General features: G+C 40.6%; 1 protein-coding gene across 2 annotated transcripts in view; it reads right to left on the bottom strand.

Annotated features, from left to right (window-relative positions):
* Positions 1-8,371, bottom strand: part of LOC116103804 (protein FRA10AC1 homolog) — a 55,225-nt gene that overhangs the window by 42,315 nt on the left and 4,539 nt on the right. For both annotated transcript variants that reach the window (XM_031390216.1, XM_031390217.1), the window contains exon 2: positions 1,681-1,746. The gene's annotated coding sequence lies outside the window, so the exon portion shown is untranslated. The remainder of the gene's footprint in view (positions 1-1,680; positions 1,747-8,371) is intronic.

Genomic DNA, 8,371 nt, shown 5'->3' on the forward strand with positions numbered 1-8,371 from the left:
ACACAGCAAGACACTGTCACAAACAAGCTGAAAGTATATATAGTTTGTACAATATTGGACCTATTTCTCCCATTACCAAATTAAAGAGACCATTGGATGACAATCAACAAATTTCTAATTCCTCATATTTTTGGATTTCAATCAATTAGGATATGTTGGTAATATTAATTTTCATATTAAGATATTAAGGAAAAGTAATTGTTATTTCCTGTTGTTTTTGTTGTAAGAGGTGGAATTAGGCTTGTGTGGATTTGTTAAAAGATTACTTTCTTGCTTCTTCTAGGGTGTAGCTTTGCTCCTTATGTTGATGTTTTCCATCTATTATTCTTTGTAGGGCTGGATTTGTGGAAAGGTATTGTGTAAATTTTGTTTTGTCATGGAATATCTTATTTTGTCCATCTATGGTAATTGAGTGTTTTGCTGGGTATAGTAGCCTGGGCTGGCATTTGTGTTCTTGTAGGGTCTGTATGACATCTGCCCAGGATCTTCTAGCTTTCATAGTCTCTAGTGAGAAGTCTGGTGTAATTCTAATAGGCCTGCCTTTATATGTTAATTGACCTTTTTCCCTTACTGCTTTTACAATTCTTTCTTTGTTTAGTGCATTTGATGTTTTTATTATTATGTGATGGGAGGGATTTCTTTTCTGGTCCGATCTATTTGGAGTTCTGTAGGCTTCTTGTATGTTCATGGCATCTCTTTGTTTAGGTTACGGACGTTTTCTTCTGTAATTTTGTTGAAGATATTTATTGGCCCTTTAAGTTGGGAATCTTCACTCTCTTCTATACCTATTATCCTTAGGTTTGGTCTTCTCATTGCATCCTGGATTTTGTGGATGTTTGGGTTAGGAGATTTTTGCTTTTTGCATTTTCTTTGACCATTGTGTCAATATTTTCTATGGTGTCTTCTGCCCTGAGATTCTCTCTTCTATCTCTTGTATTCTGTTGGTGATGCTTGCATCTACGACTCCTGATTTCTTTCCTAGGTTTTGTATCTCCAAGGTTGTCTCTCTCTCTCTGATTTCTTTATTGTTTCTATTTCCATTTTTAGATTCTGGATGGTTTTGCTCATTTCCTTCACTTGTTTGATTGTGTTTTCCTGTAATTCTTTAAGGGATTTTTGTGTTTCCTCTTTAAGGGCTTCTAACTGTTTACCTGTGTTCTCCTGTATTTCTTTGAGGGTGCTATTTATGCCTTTCTTAAAGTCCTGTATCATCACCAGATTTTATATCTGAATCTTGCTTTTCTGGTATAATGGTGTGTTTAGGACTTGCTATGGTGGGAGAATTGGGTTCTGATGATGCCAAGGAACCTTGGTTTGTGTTGCTTATATCGTTAAGCTTGCCTTGCCCCGTATCATCTGGTTATCTCTAGTGCTACGTGCCCTTGCTAAATCTGACTGGAGCCTGTCCTTCCTGTGATCCTGGTTCTGTCAGAACTCCTCAGAATCAAGCTGTCTCTGGGATCCTGTGACCCTGGGCTTGTTAGAGTGCCTGGGAGTGGAGCTTCCTCTGGGTGTTGTGAGACTGACTGGCTAAGGAACTTGCACCCAAGGTCTGCTCAGGGCACCAGCCTAGACAGACTGGAAGAGACCCGAGCTACTGGGCTGGCAGAGTTCCTGTGTGCCTGGTCCCGCTGGTCCCAGTTACTCCCAGTGTTGGGACAGATGTTGTGTCCTCCTTACCTCTGATCCTGGCCGTGTTAGAGCGCCTGGGAGTGGAGCTTCCTCTGGCGAAAGGTGCTTCTAAAGCTGAAAAGATTGAAGGATTGTAAGCGTCTGAGTGGAATCCAAGAGGATAACAAAAAAACAAAAACAAAAACAAAAACAAAACACTTTTTTGGAGAAATAATAAATGAAATTTGCTTTGGAGGAAATTTGAAACTTTAGCAAAGCACACAAAAAAATTAAAATACCTCTTCTGTTAAAAAAAAGGCTTTAATATTTGTGCACTTCAGTTAAGATATTCTCTACTTCTTTACTTTTTTAAAAAGATTTTTAATTCATTTTTATTTTATGTGCATAAGGGTTATTTTGCCTGTGTATATATCAAATGCATGCAGTGACTATGGAGGCCAGAAGAGGGCATCAGAACTCCTGGAACTGGAGTTACAGACATCTGGGATCTGCCATGTGAGTACTGGGATCCAAACCCAGATCCACTGCAAGAGCACTCTATGCTCTTTACCACCGAGCTATCTCTTCAACCTGTTTTTTTTGTTTTGTTTTTTGGTTTTTGTTTTTGTTTTTTATAGCTCTTCTCTCTATCTCTCCCCTGGCAACATAATACTATTACTGTCTTCCCCCATCAAAAGCTTCTCTGACATCAGAGTTAACAAGAATTTCCCTGAAGTCATGTTCCTGCCACTTACAAGCTAGAGAAGTTCAGGCAAATTATTTCCTCACCTGTAAAATAGGATAATACAAGTATCTATATTACAGTCATTGATGAAGTTTAAAATGAAGTGATTCCTGTGAAATGATGCCTTATTCATAGTGACTATAATGAGCGCTACTTGCAAAGAGGATCAAATATGAACAGAATAAATTCAACTATTAACTGTTTCTCAAGTATGTCCAAGATCAATACATACGCAGTCCTGTGGTTAAGAGCATAGGATTAAATATGGTCTGGCTAATACGTTGTTCTGGGTCAAGAGAATAGAATAATATTATATGAGACTTTTTCTGGAGAAACATGATACTCATCCCTGATATTCATTCCAGATAGGGGACCAAATGACAGACCAAAGGAACAATGCCACCAAAGTCCAACTCAGGGAACCAGTGTTATTGGAGTCACTTAGAGGAGCATGGTGAGGGTTACTTACAAGAGCACAGACAACCCACAGGCAGCTGCATCTACAAAAGCTCACCCAGTATGGGTGATAACTCATGAAAGCAAGCACCCTGGAGCTCTCTGCACAATTTACTGGCAGCTCAGGAGGTCAGAGTTCCCTCTCTTTAGCATTAATAACCTTAAGGAGAGAGAGGCCTTGTGAGCCTGGTAAGTTTCAGGGACTTCTTGATACTTGGGAGTTGTTTACTGCCTGAATCTTAACAAGGCTTCCTCCGAAACTTACAGAGACTTGGGAGCTTCCCTCCAGGATGCAATATTTTAACTGGAGGAAATTGGGTCTGAGAGATGGCTTCGTGGTTAAGAATGCATATATACTGCTCTTACGATAGACCTGAGTTCAGTTCCCAGCACCCACATCAGGCTACTGTAATATGCCTGTAACCTCGGTTCCAAGGGTTCCAGTGCCCCCTTCTGGCCTCCTCCAACACCTGCAAGAAGAAAGTAAATCTTTAAAACAAGGAGGAATTATTCAGTTTGGAAGAGATTGCTGCACAACATATGGTTTAAAAAGTGAGGCTTGATTCCTACCTTACACCATACACAAGTCAGTTTTAAATAAAACAGAAAAACATCTTTATGGTATTTTTAAATATTTTTCTCTTAGAGCCAGAAAGACTTAAATAGAGTGCACAAGGAAGCATAAATAAATTAAGACTTCTGTTTCATTTAAAAGATTTTATTAAGAAAATGAAAAGTTAAGTTACAGGGTGAAGAAAAAGAAATGTATATATTCACATAAATGCATGCATAGACACACACATTTATATGAGTGTGCATACATAGCCAGTATATTAAAAAACTATACTTTAAAACTATTATACTAGGATCTATAAAGATGCCACAGAGGCTAAAAGCACTGGCTGACCATGCAGAATCTAGGTTTGATTCCCAGAACATATTGGGAATCAAATAGCCTGGGGTCCCAACGCTGCTGAGGCTGTCTGCTGCTGATGTCTGTGGCTGCACTGTGTGTTAGTTGTTAAGTGGAGGCAATGCATAATTGTGAGATATTTTATTATAGAAAAGAAAAAATAGACTGGTCATGATCATATGGAGAGAAAGAAAGAAGAGGAGAGAGAGAAAAAGGAGGGGAAGAAAGCAAGAGAGCAAGAGAAGAAGAGAGAGCAAGAGAGGACAAAGAGCAAGAGAGAAAGGAAGAAAGCAAGAGAGAGGGGAGGGGGTGAACCATCCCTTATATATTGTGAGGTGTGGCTATCTGGCTGTGGTCAGATGACTGGGGGTAGGGTCCAGCTAGAATGCTGGGAGCTTGGGGCATTGTCTACGTGACAGAGCACACATCTCCTTTGGGGTCAGCTGCTGGGGGTTGGGACTGAGACAAGAGCCAAGGTCCCAGGAGTTATTGCTGAACTCCATTCCTTCTGGCTCTTGCAGGCAAAAATATTGACCACTGGGGCTCCAGAGTTCTAGACTTATACTCAACTGGGCCCAGGTTGCCTGAACAGACCACTGCCCTACAAGAACCCACATGTCAGTTCACAAACATCTGTAACTCCAGTTCTAGAACATCCAATGCTGTCTTCTGCCTCTGTGGGCACATCACATATGTGATATACAGAGATACATGTAGGAAAAACTCTGTACAGATAAAATTTAAATTTTTAAAAGCATTGAAAAAATGTATTACACTAAAAGTAGAATCTCAGTAGAAAAAAAAATGGCAAAAGATTTGAAGGATCCATCCAAAGAAGACACCAAAAGCCAGTGCATATGCAGCAAGGCACTTACATTTAGGACAAATGCAGACTGTGAACACAGAACGCCCGGTTGCATTAACAGAGCGGCTAAGGGAGAAAGCAGCTCATCTAGTGATGCTGAAGATGTGCTCTGACCTTAACTTGTGCACACTGGTGCTCAGAGTTGGGAAGGGTGCTGAATAACTCTGACTAATGTTGAATATGTATATCAAGGTTTCATCTGTTTGATTCTTTAACAGAAAATGCTCATAGTCGCTGAAAGACCTGAGCTAGAATATTTATAGCAAATCTATTAGTAAGAAAGAAAGCTAGAAGCACTCCAAGTTAAAGTACTTGAATAAGTTTGGTTTAAGTGCACATCAAAAAAAAAAAAACTTGAACAAACTATAACTAAATACCACAGGGTGGATAAATCTTAAGATAAAGAGCAAAAGCAGACAAGTGTGATGCTCATGTAAAGGATGCATATGCTAACTCACTCCATCTAGCCCTTCCACGTTGTAAGCATATCTCAAAGCAATATGTTGTGAGGGTAAATAGATATAAATTTTATGTAGCTATTTTTAAAAAAACCAAATGAATGAATATACCATTCTTGCTGTGAGCCATTGGTGGGGTCTAAGGAACAAAGCTAGAGAGGGGAGAAAACATGAGGCGAGTGTTCTGGGAATGGGAATGGGAATGGTCAAACCTGGTGTTCATAGTATGAATGGCTCCTTTACAGCTATGATTTATAAACGTCCATGAATATGTGTTGTAGCTGGTGAAAACTAATAATTAAATTATTAATTAAATGTTAATTTAATTGAAAGGTGTATTAATTATTAACTTGCTAATTAGAACTATTAATATGCATTTATAATATGTGATATATAGTATATGTGCATATGTGTGTATGTACATCTGTGTCTACGGCTCTTAAAAACTTTAACTGGAAATGAAAATTTTGTTAAAGCAACTTCAAGCATGAATAAACAAATTGGACAGATTGGAGAGTAGAGAGTGGATACGTAGAATTTAGTGTGTCCTCAGAAATTACATCACACAAATGCTCACATAGTCAAAACCAAGCATCCTGTAGACAGCAGGGGCAGAGGCTCTGTGAATGTCAAGAAGACAGGACCAGCGTCCGGACGACTTTGAATGTGGCATTATCCCCTTGTACTTCACAAGCCCAGATCTTGACGGTATCTAGGGAACCACCACAGTAAAGCTCAGCCTTTGGATAGAGAGAAAGGATGGAACATTGCCAGCTGGTCAAACGTCGTGCACTCAACCTGTGTAAAAGCCTGGAGGGTGCTGCCAGACTGGCTGGGGTGAGTAAATACTGCAGTTTGAATGTGCACTGGGAGAGGACACAGAGAGAGCTATATACCAACTAGCTAAATGAATTGATTGTCGTTTTTTACATCTGTTCCCAAGAGACAACGGCAGAGACACACTGTCTATAAAACCCTCTGCAAGGCAGTCATGGTTGAGAAACCTTGTGATCAAGAGATAGGGGGCTACTTAGTGGTACAGATGAGATAGAAGGCAGAGCTCAGGAGCACTAAATGTCACTTGAAAATTGATGTGCTGAGTTTTATCATATGATATCTATCCATGGCTATTAAGGTTTCAAGCCTCACCCAGGAACTGCTCTGGGGAAAGGTTGATGTAGGGATGAGGGGGGTGGGTGTACAGTGTCCTTGGATCAAAGGCTGACTAGACTTGGGGCTCCGGTCATGGCTCTCAGTAACAGGCTATACAATACCCTATGTTGAGCAAGAACAACAGCAAACCCAGGAAGCTATGGAAACACCAGGAAAAAAGCCCCTAACTCGAGAGAAGGGAAACCAGAAATACATCAGACATCAAAGACTTCAGAGATCAAAGGCTTTGTGTTTGAAACGTTTTAAACTACAGGAATTAAGCCTATGCCCCAAGTTAATAACCTTGTATCCAAAAGAAAAGGAATGTTCCCCCAGAACTTGTACACCCACCAAGGACTCTCAACAGCCTCTCCTGTGTATAGAAGATGTCAAGAAGTAGGATGTGACCAGAGCATGCATTTCATGAGATCTAAGTTGGTCATGAGGCAGAGCACTTGGACAAACAAGTAAGATGTCTAGGGAAGTGTTTACAGACACAGAAGACCTTGTGTCAATGACATCAAGTCTTTGTGAGTTGAGCAAGTCAGCATAAACTTGGTGGCACTGATTGCATCCAATTTTCCCCAACTGGTATCTTGACTAACAAAGTCTCTGAAAGCAAATTCCCTTTGCCACACTGTGCTATTACTAGAGGGAAATAGCAGCCTGCAGGAAACGGATATACAGATAGAAAACACGAGTGTCTCGACAGGTCAGGTGAATATTGATGAGAAGAAAGGAGACGGCGAGGCCATTCTTCTCTTCACTTTGATCATATAATAGCAGCGGCATCCAAAGTAATAGTTGTTGCCATAAATAAGTATTCGATTTCATACGTCACTGTCTAGGATATTGTTAACCAGTTCAGAAGGCAAAAAGTACATATACAAGCCAGAATTGCTGGAGCAACCCACCTTTCAAGATAAGTTAGAAATCTGCATTTTTAGATTCAATATCCTTGATATTGAATATTCTTGACATCAATATTCTTGATATGTGCTTTCAAACATGAGTTTTAAAAAACAAAGCCAACCTCCCTGGGAACAAAACACTAATGGTCATCTAGTTCTGTCTATAGGAGATACATCCCTTCCTCAAAATGGCGAATCCATTGCTGTCAGTCCAGACTGGGTCTTTAGGGTACACTTCAAAGCAGAGTGGAAGACAGGATCTTGGTAATTCAAACAGGAGAACCCATTCAAGGGGACAGTCAAAAGTCTTGGGCTTTAAGAGCACTGGCTTGTTCTTCCAGAGGACTCAGGATCGATTCCCTGTGCCCACATGGCAGCTCACAGCCATCTGTAACTCTAGTTCTTCGGGAGCTGATGCCTCTTCTTCCTAGACATGGATGTGGTCTACAGATATGTATGTACGCAAAACACCTTACACATAAAATAAAATAGAAATGTGTTAACCATTCAAGAAAAAGAAGGTGGTCCTCAAACCATGGACCAAAGCCTGTGTTGCCTTAGAAGATAAAGCTCTCACCCAGGTGGAAGGGATACAGTTCCAATGTCAGATAGTATTGGCAAGATTAGGGTTTAGCTGCATCTTTTGACACTGGAAAATGGTGTAAGAATTAAAGGAATTTTTCTCTTCCTTACCCCACTCCTTCTTGTGTTCTGAAAAAATGACTTTCTTTTTTTATTAGAGATTTTCTTTATTTACATGTCATATGATATCTCCTTTTCCAGTTTCCTCTCCGAAAAAAATAAAATAAAATAAAATAAAATAAAACAAAACAAAAAAACAACCCTGTTCCATCCCTCGTCCCCCTGCTCACCATCCCACCCTCTCCTGCTTCCTGGCCCCGGCATTCCCCTACACTGGGGCATAGAACCTTCACAGGGCCAAGGGCCTCTCCTGCCCTTGATGATCGAGTAGGCCATCCTCTGCTATACATATGCTGCTGGAGCCATTAGTCCCACCATGTGTACTCTTGGGTTGGTGGTTTAGTCCCTGGGAGCTCTGAGGGTACTAGTTAGTTCATTTTGTTGCTCGCCCTAAGGGGCTGCAAACCCTTCAGCTCCTTAGGTCCTTTCTCTAGCTCCTTCATTGGGGACCCTGTACTCAGGCCAATGGATGGCTGTGAACATCCACTTCCGTATTAGTCAGGTACTGTCAGAGCCTCTCAGGAGACAGCTATATCAGGCTCCTGTCAGCCAGCACTT

Source organism: Mastomys coucha, unplaced genomic scaffold (genome assembly GCF_008632895.1).
Source record: "Mastomys coucha isolate ucsf_1 unplaced genomic scaffold, UCSF_Mcou_1 pScaffold21, whole genome shotgun sequence".
NCBI lineage: Eukaryota > Metazoa > Chordata > Mammalia > Rodentia > Muridae > Mastomys > Mastomys coucha.